At 46.7% G+C, this 19,694-nt stretch overlaps 1 protein-coding gene across 2 annotated transcripts in view; it reads right to left on the reverse strand.

The window, feature by feature from the left end:
* LOC134352437 (B2 bradykinin receptor-like) overlaps positions 1-18,032 on the reverse strand; it is a 42,757-nt gene extending 24,725 nt beyond the window's left edge. The window contains exon 1 of one of the 2 annotated variants that reach the window (XM_063059799.1): positions 17,901-18,032. The gene's annotated coding sequence lies outside the window, so the exon portion shown is untranslated. Of the gene's footprint in view, positions 1-2,554; positions 2,867-17,900 lie in introns of those variants that run through there. The other variant, XM_063059751.1, reaches the window with a different exon arrangement.
* Positions 18,033-19,694: the final 1,662 nt, after the last annotated feature.

Here is a 19,694-nt window from a genome sequence, read left to right on the forward strand (position 1 = left end):
ATTAACGTGGCCATATCTTTCTTATTCCTCAGTTTCACCCGTATAACTCAAGTAAGCGAGTTCTCTGATCACTGCCGTGACATTTTCCCCGATTAGTCACGTTACCCCTCCCGCCTATCCCGTCTGAACCCTGGAACGCTGAAAACTAAGATGGTTTGTTACTCCAGATTCTAGTGTATGCCGTTTCCTGTAACTCTGCAGTCAAATAGGCTACCTTGGACTGTGCTTATCCGTGTCTCTCATAATTTTATATCCTAGCAGAGTTAACCCCTCCGCCTCCCCGGAGAAAACAACCCAGGTTTATCCGACCGCTCCTTTTAGCACACGCCCTCTAAACCAAGCGACATGCCGATTAACTAATCCGGCACCCGCACACTCTTTCCGTAATGGGGCGACCAGAACGACACGAAATGCTCCAACACAAGAGAATCTGCAGCTGCTGGAAATCCAAAGCAACACACACAAAATGCTGTAGGAACTCAGCAAATCAGGCAGCATTTATGAAGGGTCTTTGCGCCAGAACATGGACGGTCCATTTCCCTCCATCCGATCCGCTGAGTTCCTCCGTCAATTTATAAAACCACAAGACCTTAAAACATTGGAACAGATTTGGGCAATTCGGCCCACTGAGTCTGTTCCTCTATTCGATCATGGCTGATTTATTATCCCCTCAACCCCATTCTCCGCATGACCTTGACCCCCTTTTCAACCTCCGCTTTAAATACAATTATCCAAATTTGTTTTAGCCATGGATATCTTTCAAAGTTCACAGTGACTTTATTATTAAAGTACATGTTACCATATACAACCTTAAGATTTATTTTCTTGTAGAAAAAAATAAAGTAATACAATAAAATTTACGAAAAAGACATGACTGACAATTAGTGTTCAAAAGACGATAAATTGTGCATATAAAAAAAGAGTTGCAAAGAGTTCTTGAAAGTGAGTCTGTAGGTCGTGGAATCAGTTGAGAGTGGTGGTGATTGAAATTATCCGCGCTGGTTCAAGGGCTTGATGGTCGAGGGAAATAGCTGTTCCTGAACCTGGTGGTGTGGGGCCTTAAGGCCGCTGTATCTCCTGCCCCGTGGTAGTAGCGAGAAGAGAGCCAGACCTGGATGATGGGGACTTGACAGGAGCGAGCGGCTGGAATTTGGGATTGAAGTCCTTTCACTCCCGCTTTCACCCCCCCCCCCCCACCGTCCCCGCGCAACCGGACCATCTGAGGAGAATTCCCGGCACTATATTCAGAGAACACGGAACAGTACAACACGGAATCAAGCCCTTCGGCCCTCGAGTAACCCTATTGAAAACAAATGTTAGATCCGCTCCTCCGAGTGGGATCTTGCTCTGAACACACTTCCTGTCAAATGCTGCCGGCTCTGTGAGAGCCACTAATCCTGACTCAAACCCACGGGCCGCTTTGTGACACAACTGCGATTTGGAGAGAGTTTAAAAAAAAATAACAGTTTAATTCTAAAGTCAGGTTTTGCGAGAGAAAATGGTTTTGTAACCTGAGCCCATCTACCAAACGATATCCGGTGTACATGGATGTTAAGATTGTTTTTTTTTAAGATTCACTCAGTGATTCTTCCCTTCTGCCATCAGATTTCGGTACAGTCCATGAACTCTGCCGTAGACAATCCCAAACCCGGCTGCAACCTTATCTTTGGGAGAGGAGGGGTCTTCAAAGAGGTACTACAGCTGAGGACAGCTTGTAGGACTAACCTAGGACGGGGGACTCTGTCGACGGCCTATACCTATGAACTACCTCGCTATTTTTTTTTGCACTATTTATATTTATTGTTCCTCAGTTTTTGTTTAAATGCTTTGCACTATAATGCTGCCACAAGAGAACAAATTTCATGTCATATAAGAGAGTGATAATAAACCTGATTCTGATTCAGACTCACACATTGTCCCGGGAGTGGGGAATGGGAAGGCGGGTGAACTCTGTTCCCGTACTAATGAAGCATCCTCACCAATGCTCTGGGCACGACTGTTTATTCTCCTCTATTGATGCTGACTTACTTGCTGAATTCCTCGGGCATCTTGTGCATGTTGCTCCCCGGCACTATCATATTTCCCTAGCCCGTAAGTCAGTAGCTCGTCCCCGCTGTATCCATCCCTCAGTAGTCCAGACCTCAGAGGGAAAGAACTCTTCCTCACCTATGCCAGAATCGACCCTGGTTCGCCCTCTGCGTTGGAGAGTCAAGTTTGGGAGTGCCGCGGTGCTGGCACAGGAAACGTGATGGTGGGGTCAATACAATCAGGGACACAAAAGACTGCAGGTGCTGGAAATCCAGAGATGCTGTCTGACCTGCTGAGTTCCCCCACAACAGGTTGGAAGAACTCAGCACATCAGACAGCACCTGTGGAGGGGAATAAACAGCCGACGTTTCCGGCCGAGACCCTATTTAAGGACTGGAAAGGAAGGGCATAGAAACCAGAACAATCCAATCGGGGCAGTGACCCTTCATCGAGATGTCCGGGACATTCGGGGTCATTGGTCCCCCTTGACGCATGGACAGACTCCTAATCATTGATAGCATCTCACCGTGCGTAGAGGTGCAGCCCTCTTCCTCCTTTTCGCGGGACGTCCCAAGATTGGCACTGGAGCCTCTGGTGCGGATGAAGTCTTTGACTCTGATAGCGCTGCGCACCCCGCCTCAGCCGAGTCTGCTTTTGAGGCCAGCTCAGCCGCCGCCGCGCCTTTAAATCCTTCGTCCTGGTGGGGCGCGAACACAGTGCTCTATCATCATTCAACTATTTAAAAGCGGAAGCGCTCTTCTCGCCCTCCGCCGGTCTGTAAGTGGTTTGGATGAGTGTGCCTGACATCTCACTAGTTCAACAGAGCCGCTGTACAAACAACCGTCAGAGCTGTTCGTAAAGTAAATTAGCGACGGAGGAGTTGTCATTTGGGGAAATTCCAAGTTTCCATGAAGTCGGGTTTATAGAACAGAGAACACAGGACATTATAGTACAGTGGTACAGTATCGGACATTCGGCTCACGATGTTGTTCTGACCTTTTAATCTACTCTAAGATCAAAAGCCCTTCATTTTCTGTCATCCACGTGCTTATCTTAAATGCCCCTAATGTATCTGCCTCTACCGCCACCCACCACTCTCCGTGTATCAAACCTACTTCTAACATCCCCCTATACTTTCCTCCAATTACCTTAAAATTATGCCCCGTTGTATTAGCCATTTCTGCCCTGGGAAAATATTTCTGGCTATCCACCCTATCTATACCTGTTATCATCTTATTCAGCTCTGCCAGGTCTTCAGTTGGGTCATTTGCATTGAGATCTTGCTTTTGTATGCCTTAGTTTTACACTGTATGGTTAGATTTTATGTATAAATCGTATATCATTTCTGTCATGTGCATTGTAAGACCATGAGATATAGGGGCAGAATTTGGCTCATTGAGTCTGCTCCACCATTTCACCATGGCTGCTCCATTTCCCTCTCAGCCCTAATCATCCGTCTTCTCCAGTACCCCTTCACACCCTGACTAATCAAGAATCTATCAACCTCTGCCTGTTGCAATGAGCGAAGGAAGTGAACCCAAGTGCTGGACACAGGCACGGAGATTGTGTTAGGATGCTTACGCGGATGTGAACATTGAACAGTTAACAGGAGGGATCTTGGCACGGAGCCTTGACACAGAGAGACGGAGTTTCATAGGTAAACCTTGAAACTGGGGCAAAACTTAGAGCACATGGTCCTAGGCGGCCGGGAAACGTTAATTACCACACAGGCAAAACCAACGATCTGGCGACTAGTGGTTGTAACGCCGGGGTTCTTATGCTGCAGGTCTTGATGGAAACCAGGTGTGCCTTCATCAAAGAGAATTAGAAGCAACTGGGAAATATACACAAACAACAGGAATTCTGCAGATGCTGGAAATTCAAGCAACATACATCAAAGTTGCTGGTGAACGCAGCAGGCCAAGCAGCATCTATAGGAAGAGGCGCAGTCGCCATTTCAGGCCGAGACCCTTCGTCAGGACTAACTGAAGGAAGAGTGAGTAAGGGATTTGAAAGCTGGAGGGGGTGGGGGAGATGCAAAATGATAGGAGAAGACAGGAGGGGGAGGGATAGAGCCGAGAGCTGGACAGGTGATAGGCAAAAGGGGATACGAGAGGATCATGGGACAGGAGGTCCGGGAAGAAAGACAAGGGGGGGGTGACCCTGAGGATGGGCAAGAGGTATATTCAGAGGGACAAGGGAGAAAAAGGAGAGTGAGAGAAAGAATGCGTGCATAAAAATGAGTAACAGATGGGGTACGAGGGGGAGGTGGGGCCTTAGCGGAAGTTAGAGAAGTCGATGTTCATGCCATCAGGTTGGAGGCTACCCAGACGGAATATAAGGTGTTGTTCCTCCAACCTGAGTGTGGCTTCATCTTTACAGTAGAGGAGGCCGTAGGTAGACATGTCAGAATGGAACTGGGATGTGGAATTAAAATGTGTGGCCACTGGGAGATCCTGCTTTCTCTGGCGGACAGAGCGTAGATGTTCAGCAAAGCGGTCTCCCAGTCTGCGTCGGGTCTCACCAATATATAAAAGGCCACATCGGGAGCACCGGACGCAGTATATCACCCCAGCCGACTTACAGGTGAAGTGATGCCTCACCTGGAAGGCCTGTTTGGGGCTCTGAATGGTGGTAAGGGAGGAAGTGTAAGGGCATGTGTAGCACTTGTTCCGCTTACACGGATAAGTGCCAGGAGGGTGATCAGTGGGGAGGGATGGGGGGGGACGAATGGACAAGGGATTTGTGTAGGGAGCGATCCCTGCGGAATGCAGAGAGAGGGGGGGAGGGAAAGATGTGCTTAGTGGTGGGATCTTTCTGTCTCTGTCTCTGGAGACAGCTTATCCACTGATGTCTACTATAAGCCTACTGACTCTCACAGCTATCTGGACTATTCCTCTTCTCCCTGTCTCTTGCAAAAACGCCATCCCCTTCTCGCAATTCCTCCGTCTCCGCCGCATCTGCTCTCAGGATGAGGCTTTTCATTCTAGGACGAGGGAGATGTCTTCCTTTTTTAAAGAAAGGGGCTTCCCTTCCTCCACTATCAACTCTGCTCTTAAACGCATCTCCCCCATTTCACGTACATCTGCTCTCACTCCATCCTCCCGCCACCCCACTAGGAATAGGGTTCCCCTGGTCCTCACCTACCACCCCACCAGCCTCCGGGTCCAATATATTATTCTCCGTGACTTCCGCCACCTCCAACGGGATCCCACCACTAAGCACATCTTTCCCTCTTCTCCCCCCCCCGCTTTCCGCAGGGATCACTCCCTACGCGACTCTCTTGTCCATTCCTCCCCCCCATCCCTCCCCACTGATCTCCCTCCTGGCACTTATCCGTGTAAGCAGAACAAGTGCTACACATGCCCTTACACTTCCTCCCTTACCACCATTCAGGGCATCAAACAGTCCTTCCAGGTGAGGCAACACTTCACCTGTGACTCGGCTGGGGTGATATACTGCGTCCGGTGCTCCCAATGTGGCCTTTTATATATTGGCGAGACCCGACGCAGACTGGGAGACTGCTTTGCTGAACACCTATGCTCTGTCCGCCAGAGAAAGCAGGATCTCCCAGTGGCCACACATTTTAATTCCACATCCCATTCCCATTCTGACATGTCTATCCACGGCCTCCTCTACTGTAAAGATGAAGCCACACTCAGGTTGGAGGAACAACACCTTATATTCCGTCTGGGTAGCCTCCAACCTGATGGCATGAACATCGACTTCTCTAACTTCCGCTAAGGCCCCACCTCCCCCTCGTACCCCATCTGTTACTCATTTTTATGCACACATTCTTTCTCTCACTCTCCTTTTTCTCCCTCTGTCCCTCTGAATATACCTCTTGCCCATCCTCTGGGTCGCCCCCCCCCCCGTCTTTCTTCCCGGACCTCCTGTCCCATGATCCTCTCGTATCCCCTTTTGCCTATCACCTGTCCAGCTCTCGGCTCTATCCCTCCCCCTCCTGTCTTCTCCTATCATTTTGGATCTCCCCCTCCCCCTCCAACTTTCAAATCCCTTACTCACTCTTCCTTCAGTTAGTCCTGACGAAGGGTCTCGGCCCGAAACGTCGACTGCGCCTCTTCCTATAGATGCTGCTTGGCCTGCTGCGTTCACCAGCAAATTTGATGTATGTTGCTTGAATTTCCAGCATCTGCAGAACTCCTGTTGTTTGTGTTTAAATTCACTACAGCGAAGCCTCTTCCGGTGATGCCTACACCGAAGAAGTTTAGATCCTCTCTTCGACGGGAGTTCAGTGAAACCATCTCTCACTGCTCCCCATCTGTAATTTCTTCGGCTCTTCAACTTTTCGACCACACTTTGACTCAAACTCGCTATCACAGCCATATATCCTTTCTTGGAACGTGCCTCCGTCGCCAACTTACTCCAGTTGGCTTTAGGATTCGTTTCCAAGCCTCTCAATTTGGACCTTCTGAGGATCCCAGGTACTCACATTTTATTGACTCTGCCTCTCGCCGCTTCTCCCGTCAAGCTCTGAAGGCGACGCTCTCCGCCATGAGGAGGTACTTGGTGTCCCTATCCCAGACCCTTCCACACCTTCGGGACACTTTCTTCGCCGTCTGTAATGGTCCTACCCGTTATTTCATCCTCCGTCGGATTCACGCCTGCAATCGCCGTTTTTTTGACTTTGTCATGTTAGGCAAAGATCGCAAGATCCTACATCTACGGACTCCAGAGCCTGCCGGCCCCGACGCTAGCAGGCATGAACTTTCAATTGCGGCCCCTGCCATTGATCTCGGCGGCTCCAACACCTCAGGACATATTCAAAACCCGGACTCCAGCAACGACCATGGACACATTCGAAGTGATTGCGCAACCACCAACTGCAACTCCAGCCTTGAACTCCAGGCTGGGTCTTTATGTGCTGCTGTTGTGACTCCCGTCTCCCCTTCCCCCACCACCACTCCGCAGCCCCGTCTTCCTCAGATCCCACCGTCAACTCCTGGGCCCTCAGAGGCTCCATCTTCCTCTCACCCCAACCCTCCCCTCTCCACTGACACCTCCAGCCTCCCCCCTCCCCCCTCTGACCCAGCTCTCATCCGTGCCGGGTCTTTATCATCCCCTCCGACCTTCAACTGTCGGAGGCAGAGCGCTCTGTCCTCAGTAAGGGCCTCACCTTTGTCCCCCTTCTCCCACACCTCAGTGAGTTCCGTGTTCGCCATGATGCAGAACTTTTCTTCCGCCGTCTCCGTCTCCGAGCCTACTTCTTCGGCAAGGACTCTTCCACCCCCACCGATGACCCCCTTCTCCCGTCTTCAACCCTCCTCTTCTTCATGGACACCCCGCTCTGGTCTTCTGCCTGCTCTGGATCTCTTTATTGCTAACTGCCGACGGGACATCAACCGTCTCGACTTCACCGCACCTTGTCCTCACTCCTTCGGAACGCTCTGCTCTCCACTCCCTCCGCACTAATCCTAACCTTATTATTAAACCCGCTGATCAGGGGGGTGCTGTTGTAGTCTAGCGTACTGACCTCTACCTTGCCGAGGCGCAGCGACAACTCGCGGATACCTCCTCTTATTTACCCCTCGATCATGACCCCTCTAAGGAGCACCAGGCCATTGTCTCCCACACCATCACCGACTTTATCCGCTCAGGGGATCTCCCATCCACTGCTACCAACCTTATAGTTCCCACACCCCGCACTTCCCGTTTCTACCTCCTACCCAAGATCCACAAACCTGCCTGTCCTGGCCGACCTATTGTCTCAGCTTGCTCCTGCCCCACGGAACTCGTTTCTGCATACCTCGACACTGTTTTATCACCCCTTGTTCAATCCCTTCCGACCTATGTTCGTGACACTTCTCACGCTCTTAAACTTTTCGATGATTTTAAGTTCCCTGGCCCCCACCGCTTTATTTTCACCATGGATGTCCAGTCCTTATATACTTCCATCCCCCATCAGGAAGGTCTCAAAGCTCTACGCTTCTTTTTGGATTCCAGACCTAATCAGTTCCCCTCTACCACCACTCTGCTCCGTCTAGCGGAATTAGTCCTTACTCTTAATAATTTCTCCTTTTGCTCCTCCCATTTCCTCCAAACTAAAGGTGTAGCTATGGGCACCCGTATGGGTCCTAGCTACGCCTGCCTTTTTGTTGGCTTTGTGGAACAATCTATGTTCCGTGCCTATTCTGGTATCTGTCCCCCACTTTTCCTTCGCTACATCAACGACTGCTTTGGCGCTGCTTCCTGCACGCATGCAGAACTCATTGACTTTACTAACTTTGCCTCCAACTTTCACCCTGCCCTCAAGTTTACCTGGTCCATTTCCGACACCTCCCTCCCCTTTCTAGATCTTTCTGTCTCTGTCTCTGGAGACAGCTTATCCACTGATGTCTACTATAAGCCTACTGACTCTCACAGCTATCTGGACTATTCCTCTTCTCACCCTGTCTCTTGCAAAAACGCCATCCCCTTCTCGCAATTCCTCCGTCTCCGCCGCATCTGCTCTCAGGATGAGGCTTTTCATTCTAGGACGAGGGAGATGTCTTCATTTTTTAAAGAAAGGGGCTTCCCTTCCTCCACTATCAGCTCTGCTCTTAAACGCATCTCCCCCATTTCACGTACATCTGCTCTCACTCCATCCTCCCACCACCCCACTAGGAATAGGGTTCCCCTGGTCCTCACCTACCACCCCACCAGCCTCCGGGTCCAACATATTATTCTCCGTAACTTCCGCCACCTCCAACGGGATTCCACCACTAAGCACATCTTTCCCTCCCCGCCCCCCCCCTGCATTCCGCAGGGATCGCTCCCTACACAACTCCCTTGTCCAATCGTCCCCCCCATCCCTCCCCACTGATCTCCCTCCTGGCACTTATCCGTGTAAGCGGAACAAGTGCTATACATGCCCTTACACTTCCTCCCTTACCACCATTCAGGGCCCCAAACAGTCCTTCCAGGTGAGGCATCACTTCACCTGTGAGTCGACTGGGGTGATATACTGCGTCCGGTGCTCCCGATGTGGCCTTTTATATATTGGTGAGACCCGACGCAGACTGGGAGACCGCTTTGCTGAACATCTACGCTCTGTCCGCCAGAGAAAGCAGGATCTCCCAGTGGCCACACAGTTTAATTCCACATCCCATTCCCATTCTGACATGTCTATCCATGGCCTCCTCTACTGTAAAGATGAAGCCACACTCAGGTTGGAGAATCAACACCTTATATTCCGTCTGGGTAGCCTCCAACCTGATGGCATGAACATCGACTTCTCTAACTTCCGCTAAGGCCCCACCTCCCCCTCGTACCCCATCTGTTACTCATTTTTATGCACACATTCTTTCTCTCACTCTCCTTTTTCTCCCTCTGTCCCTCTGAATATACCTCTTGCCCATCCTCTGGGTCACCCCCCCCTTGTCTTTCTTCCCGGACCTCCTGTCCCATGATCCTCTCGTATCCCCTTTTGCCTATCACCTGTCCAGCTCTCGGCTCTATCCCTCCCCCTCCTGTCTTCTCCTATCATTTTGCATCTCCCCCTCCCCCTCCAACTTTCAAATCCCTTACTCACTCTTCCTTCAGTTAGTCCTGACGAAGGGTCTCGGCCTGAAACGTCGACTGCGCCTCTTCCTATAGATGCTGCTTGGCCTGCTGCATTCACCAGCAACTTTGATGTATGTTGGGAAATATACAGTAGGAACTGTAGCACAATCAAAGGAAATTAGGAGAAGGATAGGGAATTAACAATCAGGACTGTGACACTGCCTTAAGTTTGCCAAATGACTTGGCCTCCACAGCAGCCTGTAGCAACTAATTTCATAGATTTATCAGTCTCTGTCAAAAGAAATTGCTCCTCATCCCCTTGCTAAATGGATGTCCCTCTACTCTGAGGTTGTGTCCTCTAGTCAGACTCCCCCACCATCGAAAATATTCTCCCCAGATCCACTCTTTGAGGTCTTTCAACATTCGATAGGTTTCCGTGAGACTCCTCCTCATTCTTCTGAATTCCAGTGAGTAGAGACCCAGAGTCTTCAAATGCTTCTCGTATGATAAGCCTTTTGAAACAAAATCATTTCCGTAAATCTCCATTGAACTCTCTTCAATATCAGCACATCCTTTCTTAGATAAGGGGCCCAAAACTGCTCACATTACTCCAAGTGAGGCCTCACCAGTGCCTTATAAAGCCTCAACATTATATCCTTGCTTTTATATTCTAGTCCTCTTGAAATGAATGCTAACATTGCATCTACCTTCCACACCACTGACTCAACTTGCAAATTAACCTTTAGGGAACCCTGCACGAGGACTCCTTAGTCCCTTTGCAGCTCAGATTTTTGCATTTTTTCTCCATTTAGGAAATAGTCCCCCTTTTCATCCCTTCTACCAAAGTGCATGAGCATAAACATCCCGACACTGTATTTCATCTGCCACTTCTTTGCCTATTCTCTTAATCTTTCAATGTCCTTCTGTAGTCTCTCTGCTTCCTTAACACTATCTGCCCCTTTACCTCTCTTTGTATCATCAGCAAACTTGGTCACAGAGCCATCAATTTCATCATCCAAATCATTGACATATAATGTAAAAAGAATTAGTCCCAGCACAGAACCCTGTGGAGCACCACTAGTCACAAGCAGCCAACCGGAAAAGGCCTTCTTTATTCCCATTCCTTGCCTCCTGCTCTATCAATGCTCTATCCATGCTAGTATCTTACCTGTAATACCATGGGCTCTTAACTTGTTAAGCAGCCCCAAGTGTGGCACCTGGTCAAAGGCCTTCTGAAAATCCAAGTACACAACATACACTGATTCTCCTTTGTCTATAGTGCTTGTTATTTCTTCAAAAAATCCAACAGATTTGTCAAGCAAGATTTTTGCTTAAGTAAACTAAGCTAACTTTGGCCTATATTATCATGTACCTTCAAGTACTCTAAAACCACATCCTAAACATTCAATTTCAACATCTTGGCAGCCAATAACCTATAACCTCCTTTCTTCTGCCTTTCTCTCTTGAAGTGTGGAGTGACATTTGCAAATTTCCAGTCCTCTGGAACGATGCCAGAATCTATTGATTCTTGAAGGATCATTACAAATGCCTCCATGAAATCTTCAGCCACCTCTTTCAGAACCCTGGGGTGTCAATCATCTGGTTCGGGTGACTTTCAGTTTCCCAAGCACCTTATCCATAGTAATTGTAACTTCACTCACTTCTGCCCGCTGACACTCTCAAACTTCCAGCTTACTGCTAGTGTCCTCCAGAGTGAAGACTGATGCAAAATACGTATTCAGTTTCTCCACCATTTCCTTGTCCCCCATTACTACCTCTCCAGCATCATTTTCCAGTGGTCCAATGTCTACTCTCACCTCTCTTTTACACTTTATGTATCTGAAGAAACTTTTGGTATCGTCGTTAGTATTATTGGCTAACTTACCTCCGTATTCCATCTTTTCCTTCTTTATGGCTTATTGGTTACTTTCTGTTGGCTTTTAAAAGCTGTGCAATCTTAATTCCCAATATTTTTTGCTCTACTTTAAGCCCCGACTTTGGATTTTATGTTGGCTTTGACTTATCTTGTCAGCCACAGTTGTGCCATCCTGCCTTTAGAATACTTCTTCTTCTTCTTCTTTGGATGTATTTATCCTGAGACTTTTGAATTGCTCCCAGAAATTTTAGCAATTTCTGTTTTGCTGTCATCCCTTCTAGTTTTCCCTTCTAAGCAATTTTGGCCAACTCCTTTCTCATGCCTCTGTAATTCCCTTTACTCCACTGTAACAGTGATACATCTGACATTAGCTCCTCTTTCTCAAATTGCCGGGTGGATTCTATCATATTATGATCACTCTTCCCCTAATGGTTCCTTTACCTTAAACTCGCTAATTAATTCTAGTTGATTACACAACTCCCAATCCAGAATAGCTGGTTCCCTAGTGGGCTCAACCACAAGCTGCTCAAAAAATCCATCTCATAGGCATTCTACAAGTTTTCCCTCTTGGGATCCAGCACCAAACTGATTTTCCCAATATTCCTGCAAATTAAATCCCCATGAATATCATAACATTGCCCTTTTGACATGCATTTTCTATCTTCCATTGTGATTTGTAGACTGCATATTTGCTTCTGCGTGGAGGTATATATATCACTCCCATCAGGGTCTTTTTACCTTTGTTGCTTCTTAGCTCTACCCACAATGACTCTATACCTTCTGATCCTATGTAATCTCTTTCTAATGAATTTAATTTCATTTTTTTTTACCAATAGAGCCACCCTACCCTCTCTGCCTACCTGCCTGACTTTTCAATACAATGTAAATTCTCAGGCATTAAGCACCCAGCTATATCTTCTTTCAACCACGATTCAGTGATGCCCACAATGTCATGCATAGATAAGAAATCTACAGCACATTACAGGCCCTTCAGCCCACAACGTAGTGCTGACCATGTAACCTCCTCTAGAAACTGCCTAGATTTACCCTACCATATAACTCTCTATTTTTTTAAGCTCCACGTACCTATCTAAAAGTCACATAAAAGTCTCTATTGTATCCACCTCCACCACTGCCACCAGCAGTACATTCCACGCACCCATCACTCTTTGTGTGAAAAACTTACCCCTGACATCTCCTCTGTACCTACTTCCAAGCACCTTAAAACTATGCCCCCTTGTATTAGTCATTTCGGCCCTGGGAAAATCCTCTGGCTATCCACACAATCAATGTTTCTCATCATCTTATATTCCTCTATCAGGTCACCTCTCATTCTCCATTGCTCCAAGGAGAAAAGGCCAAGTTCACTCAACCTATTCTCATAAGGCATGCTCTTCAATCCAGGCAACATCCTTGTAAATATCCTCTGCATCCTTTCCACGGTTTCCATGTCCTTCCTGTAATGAGGTGAACAGAACTGAACATCGGTTTTGACCAAGGTCTTATATACCTGTAACATTACCTCACAGGTTTTGAACTCAATCCCACGGTTGATGAATGCCAATACACCATACTACTTCTTAACAAAACTGTCAACCTGCACAGCAGCTTTGAGTGTCCTGTGAACTGGGACCCCAAGGTCTCTCTGATCCTCCACACTGCCAAGAGTCTTACTATTAATACTGTATTCTGTCTTCAAATTTGACCTACCAAATGAACCATTTCACACTTACCTGGGTTGAACTCCATCTGCCACTTCTGCATCCCATCGATGTCCCACTGTAACCTCTGTCAACCCTCCATATTATCCACAACACCCCCAACTTTTGTGTCATCAGCAAACTTACTAACCCACCCTTCCACTTCCTCATCCAGGTCATTTATAAAAATCATAAAGAGAGGTCCCAGAACAGATCCCTGCGAAACACCACTGGTCACCGACATTAATGCAATCTGTAACTGTGCTACGGGTTCAATTACCTTATTCCATATACTGCATGCATTCAAATATAATACCTTCAGTTCTGTATTCATCACCCTATTTGATTTTGTCCCCCTTTTACATTGCAGCTTCTTCTTCTGATTTTTAATGGTGGTTGGTAGTCCAACTTAAAGGTGCATTACCACCACCAACTGGACTAGAATGTGGTGTAGAGATTTGGGAAGCAAAACTCCTACTAGTTCTTTATCAACTGAAAATAAAATTTCTCAAAAAGCCCCATAGATTGTAAATAATGAAAGACAATATTGTGAATGTAATTAAAGTAAGTCACTTCCATGACTTGGAAAAGTTTCTAAATGAAATCTATCAACCCCTAAAGATAGTAGTGCAGCCTACATTTGCTTTCTTTCAAACTTAAATGCTTCACATTGTAAAAGAATGTGTTCAACTGTTTCATAATGATGATAAAAGCTATACACCCCAGAGTGATGTTTTCCAACAAGAGACAAGGAATAATTAAAGCACAGTATGTCCACTTCTAAGTCGAGTCAATATAATTCCTTCCTTTCTTGTTTTACCCCCTTCTCCCATCAATTTTATGTATTCTGTAAAGGGGTCGCCCCTTATGCTCATTATCCCACAGGTCTTGCCAAAATCCCCTCATTTGCAACTTTGCCCTATCAGCAGCCTGTCGTTGCTAGTGGCACACTGCTTCCATTTTCCATTCCCCTGCCAAATTAGTTTAAATCCTCCCGAAAAGCTCTAGCAAATCTGCCCACAAGGATATTGGTCTCCCTTGAGTTCATCCCGTTTGTATAGGTCATACCTGCCCTAGAAAAGATCCCAATAATACAGAAATCTGAACCCCTGCCCCTGCACCATTTCCTCAGCCATGCATTCATCCACCAAATCATCCTATACTTAGCCGCACTGGCGCATGGCACAGGTAGCAATCCAGAGATTACTACTCTGGAGGTGCTGCTTTTCAGCTTTCTACCTAGTTCCCTATAATCTCTTTTCAGGGCCTCCTCACCTTGTCTACCTATGTCATTAATGACAATATGTATCAAGATTTCTGGCCGCTCATCCTCTTCCTTTAAAATGTCGTGAACCGGATCTGAGACATCCGTGACCCCGGCACCTGGGAGGTAACATACCATCCAGGTGTCTCCATCATGTCCACAGAATCTCATCACTATTCTTCTGACTGTAGAATCTCCTATCACTACTGCAGTCCTCGTCACCTCTCTTCTGTTCTGAGCTACAGTGCCAGATTCAATACCAGTCTTCTGCAACCAAGGGGTGACTACCTCCCTGTAGCTCCTATCAATCATTTCCTCAGTCTCCCGTATGAGCTGAAGGTCATCGAGCAGCAACTCAGTCCCTTAACACATTCCCTGAGGAGCTGCAGCTCGCTGCACTCGGGAGGCTGGAGGTCTCTCAGACTTTCCACATCTCACACAGTGAACAAACCACAGCCTCTGTATCCATTCTCACTGCACTAATGGTGCTCTAACAGATGTGCAATGAAGAATAAAGAAGGAGAAATTTACCAGATACTTATCTCAGCCAATCCTGATCTTGCCTGAGCATGGTGAGCCAAAGCCACTCCTTCAATAGCCCACTCACAGAATGGCTGCTCGGGTTGCCCCTGCCTTATTTTTATTCGCCCTTTCTAATGAAGCCGTTCATTGATTGAGCACAGTCCAACTCCAAAAACTGTCACAAAGTGCAGCATTTTTTAATCTTCAGCCGGGGACCTAAGTGAAATTGTTGCCTTTTCTCATGCTCTTGTACACCGATTGGGCACAGTCGAACTCCCTTGTCTTTACGTACGTACCTGTGACGGTGCGAGAAGTGACTTCATTGTATCGCACCTTGTTCGGCGACGTAAGGTACAATGGAAAAAAATGCTTACAGTGGTATCCCAGGCACATAGATTTATAGGAAATTAAAGATTTGCTTTATTTGTCACATGGGCATTAAAACATACAGTGAAATGTATCATTAGCATAAATGATCAACACAGTCCAAAGAAGTGCTGGGGGCAGCCCACAAGTGTCACCACACTTCCTGCACCAGCATAGCATGCCCACAACTCACTAACCCTCACCCAAAAGACCATAAGGCATACATACAGAACTAGGCCAGGTGCCCCATCGAGTCTGCTCCACCATTCCATGATGGCTGATTTATTAACCTTCTCAACCCCACTCTCCTGTCTTCTCCTCATACCTTTTGACACCCTGATTAATCAAGAACCAGACAATTTCTGCTTTAAATATACCCAATGACTTGGCTTCCACAGCTGAATGTGGCAATGATTTCCATAGATTCATCACCCTTGGGCAAAACAGTTCCTCCTCATCTCTGTTCTAAAGGGACATCCTTATATTCTGAAGCTGTTCCCTCTGGTTCTAGAATCACCCTCTATAGGAAGCATGTTCTCCCCATCCGTTTTATCCACTCATCCATTCTAGGTTTCAATGAGATCCCCTCTTATTCTTCAAAACTCCAGCAAGTACAGGCCCAGAGCCATCAATCAGACCTCATGTTAATCCTTTCATTTCTGGAAGCAACGGAGACCTTTGGGATCTGGGAGGAATTTAGAGACCCACAGGGAGAATGTGTAGACAGTGAGAACTGAACACCACTCTTCCGATCACTGGCACTTTTGCCCCCACGATATCTGTGCCAAGCAGGAGGCAAAATTAAACTAAATCTCCTGTCTGTACACGATCCATATCCCTTCATTCACTGCACATTCACGTGTCATACAGATTCTTAAACAGCTCTATGATATCTGTTTGTAATACCACCCCTGGCAGCCTGTTCCAGGCACCCACCGCTCTCCGTGTAAAATAACTTATCCCGCACATCCTATTTAAACTTTTCTCCCTCTCAACCTTAAATGCATGACCTCTAGTATTTGACATTTCAACTCTAGGGAAGTGGTTCTGACTGTCTACACTATCTATGCTCTCATGATTTTATAAACTTCTATCAGGTCTCCCGCCAGCCTCTGCTAGCACCGAGAAAACACCCCAAGTCTGTCCAAGCACCCTTTATAACTCATGCCCTCTGATGCAGGTAGCGTTCTGGTGAACCTCCTCTGCACCTTCTCCAAAGTCTGCACAACAGCTTCTTCTCACCCACCACCAGATTTCTGGACAGATAATGAACCTATTAACACTACGTCCTAATTTTGCTCTTTTTTTTGTATTATAAAGGCATCCGTTAGTCTTGCGAGACCATGGATCTGCGCCTGGAAAGTCTTCACTCTCCAGGGCGTAGGACTGGACAAGGTTGTATGGAAGACCTGCAGTTGCCCATGCTGCAAGTCTCCCCTCTCCACAACGCCAATGTTGTCCAAGGGAAGGGCATAAGGACCCATACAGCTTGGCGCCAGTGTCGTCGCAGAGCAATGTGTGATTAAGTGCCTTAAAAGTACATAAATACCAACATATATTTACAATTTAAAGAGCATTATAAAAAAGTGGTTTAAATTGTTTACAGGGCAGTACAATGACAGTGATACAGGAGGGTAGCGGGGGGCTAACTAGAATGATTCATCAGATTAACTTCTCGGGGAAAGAAACTTTTAAGATGGAGTGAAATTTTTGTTTTAATAACCCTATGGTGCTTTTGGAAAAGGCAGCTTGCAAGGTGGGTGGCACTTGCAGATTTTTCCTGCCCTCTTCTTTACCCTGGACACATACAAATCCTGTACTGATAGTAGACTGCAGCCAATGGCCTTTTCTGCCAAGATGGCAGTTCACTGTAGTTTGTATACATTGTGAGAGGATGCTGCACTGAACCAGACACTAATGGCTGATATAAAGATGGCAATGTAGCATACTTAAGGTCCTTGTAGCAAGTCATAGGGACGTACAGCACAAAACACTGACCAAGAAGCCCATCTCAGCTAGCCCCATCCGCCCAGGTTTGGCCCATATCCCTCTCAACCTTTGATATTTAGTTCAAAGATTCAAAGCTTCATTTATTATTAAAGAATTACAACTCTGAAATTCTTCTTCTCTGGGCAGCCATGGAACCAAGAGAGGAAGTATGATCATCAACATCCAAAACCCTCCTCCCGCACAAAAAAAAACAAACAAGAAATGGAACAGGCACATCAATCCTCAAATCCCTCCTCCCGCACAAACAAACAAGAAAGATCAGGTGAAAAACATAGAATACTGTATAAAACACTATAAGACTAATAAAAGTCTATAGTTCAGGTCCACATCCAAAACGTAGAAAACCTGGGTAACACTCTCTGGGCACAGTGGCAGGCATTCCCGTCTCCATTAGCGGAATGATCAGAAAGGCAGGCAGCCGGCGCTCATCCTCCACTCTCACCTCGATGCTTCAGTCTCCCTCATCACTTTAATCAGTGCACAATGGAAGCTTGAGTCAAACATCAGCTTGCACCCTGTCCCGCAGCCTAGCCACCACAAGGTCTGTGCACACTGCCTCTGTCTCCTGGAATCCCCTTGGAGACTGCAGTGTGCTGAAGCACCCAAACAATCTCCAAATTTCCACACTCACCTCGATGTTTCAGTATCCCTTGTCGATTTAATCAACGAACAACGGAAGAGGTAATCGGTGAATTGGAGTTGAACATCAGCTCAGGCCGCGACCCGCAGCTTGCCTGCACTTGCCACCTCTGCCTCCCAGAATTCTCGGAGTCTGCAGAATTCTCTTAGAATATCTAAACAGTCTCCAAACAGCAAATCATGGGCTCCAACAGTTTCAGAGTCACATCGAAGATGGAAAACAAGCGTAACAGACATAAAAGAAGTGAAATATATGGTTTCATTATATATCCAGAAGATGTCAACCAAAGGAGCATAGCAGCATTTTGAATGGAAGTGCTGGTATTGGTACTGATTTATATTTGTCACAAGTACTGTAGCAAGAGACAGTACAAGGCTTGTTGTGCATATTCTTTATACAGATTAAATCATTACACAGTGCATTGAGCTAGATTGATCTTAGAGAAAACTAAAGTTTGACACAAAATTATGGGCTGTACTATGCTATAATATTCTACATATGCTGCTTATTCTATATTCATGTGTCTGTCTAAGAGCTTCTCCAATGTCATTTTCAGGGGGATGGGAGCCAGTATGATAGAAATGAGGACGAGCCAGCAGGTTTACAAGTAGATGATGGGTGTAACACGAACGTAAGGAAGGACAAGCCAATGATTGAGTACAAATGCAGACAGAGCGAAGAGTTAAACTGTACTACAGAGGCAAAGTTCAAAAGGGCGAAGAATGCAGTACTGAAGGTGCTGTACTTAATGTGCGTAGCATTCAGAATAAGGTGGACGAACTCGTCGCGTAGTTAGAGATTGGTCAGTATGGCATTGTGGCCATCACTGAGTCGTGACTGACGGAAGGCCATTGATAGGAGCTTAACATCAAAGGGTAAAAGTTGAATCGAAAGGACAGGCAGGAAAGGCATAGACGGTGGTGTGGCTCTGCTGGTAGGAGATGGAATTACATCTTTAGAAAGAGGTGACATAGGGTCAGAGAATGTTGAATCTTTGTGGATGGAGTTCAGAAACAGCATGGGTAAAAAAAAACATAATGGGAGTCATATATAGACCTCCAAATAGTAGCCAAGATGTGGGGTTGAGATTGCAAAGGGAGCTGGAAAAGGCATGTAATAAGGGTGATGTCACAATTGTAATAGGGGACTTCAATATGCAAGGGGATTGGAAAATCAGGTTGGTGTCAGAGCGCAAGAGAGGGAATTTGTTGAATGCCTACGAGATGCTTTTTTGAGCAGCTTGTGCTTGAGCCTACTCGGGGAAAGGCTATCTTAGATTGGGGCCTGTTAGGGAGGTTAATGTAAAGGAACCCTTAGGAGGCAGTGATCATAAAATGATTAAATTCATACTGCAGTTTGAGAGGAAGTAGCATAAGTCATATGTATCGGTATCACAGTGGAATAAAGGGAATTACAGAGCCATGTGAGAGAAGCTTGCCCAGGTGGATTGGGGCTGGATACTGGTGGGGATGACGGCAGAGCAGAGATGGCTGAGGTTTCTGGGAATAGTTCACAAGGCGCACGGTAGATATGTCCCAAAGAAGTCGTCCTCAAATGGCAGGAGTAGGCATCCGTGGCTGACTAGGGAAGTTAAGGACTGCATAGAAGCCAAGGGAAGGGCATGTAAGGTAGCAAAAGTGAGTGAGAAGTTGGATGATTGGGAAGCTTTTAAAATCCAACAAAAGGCAACTAGAAAAGCCGTAAGAAGGGAAAAGGTGAAATGTGAGGGCAAATTAGTCAATCATGTAAAGCAGGAAACTAAAAGTTTGTTCAGTTATATAAAGA

Source organism: Mobula hypostoma, chromosome 1, assembly GCF_963921235.1.
Source record: "Mobula hypostoma chromosome 1, sMobHyp1.1, whole genome shotgun sequence".
Lineage (NCBI taxonomy): Eukaryota > Metazoa > Chordata > Chondrichthyes > Myliobatiformes > Myliobatidae > Mobula > Mobula hypostoma.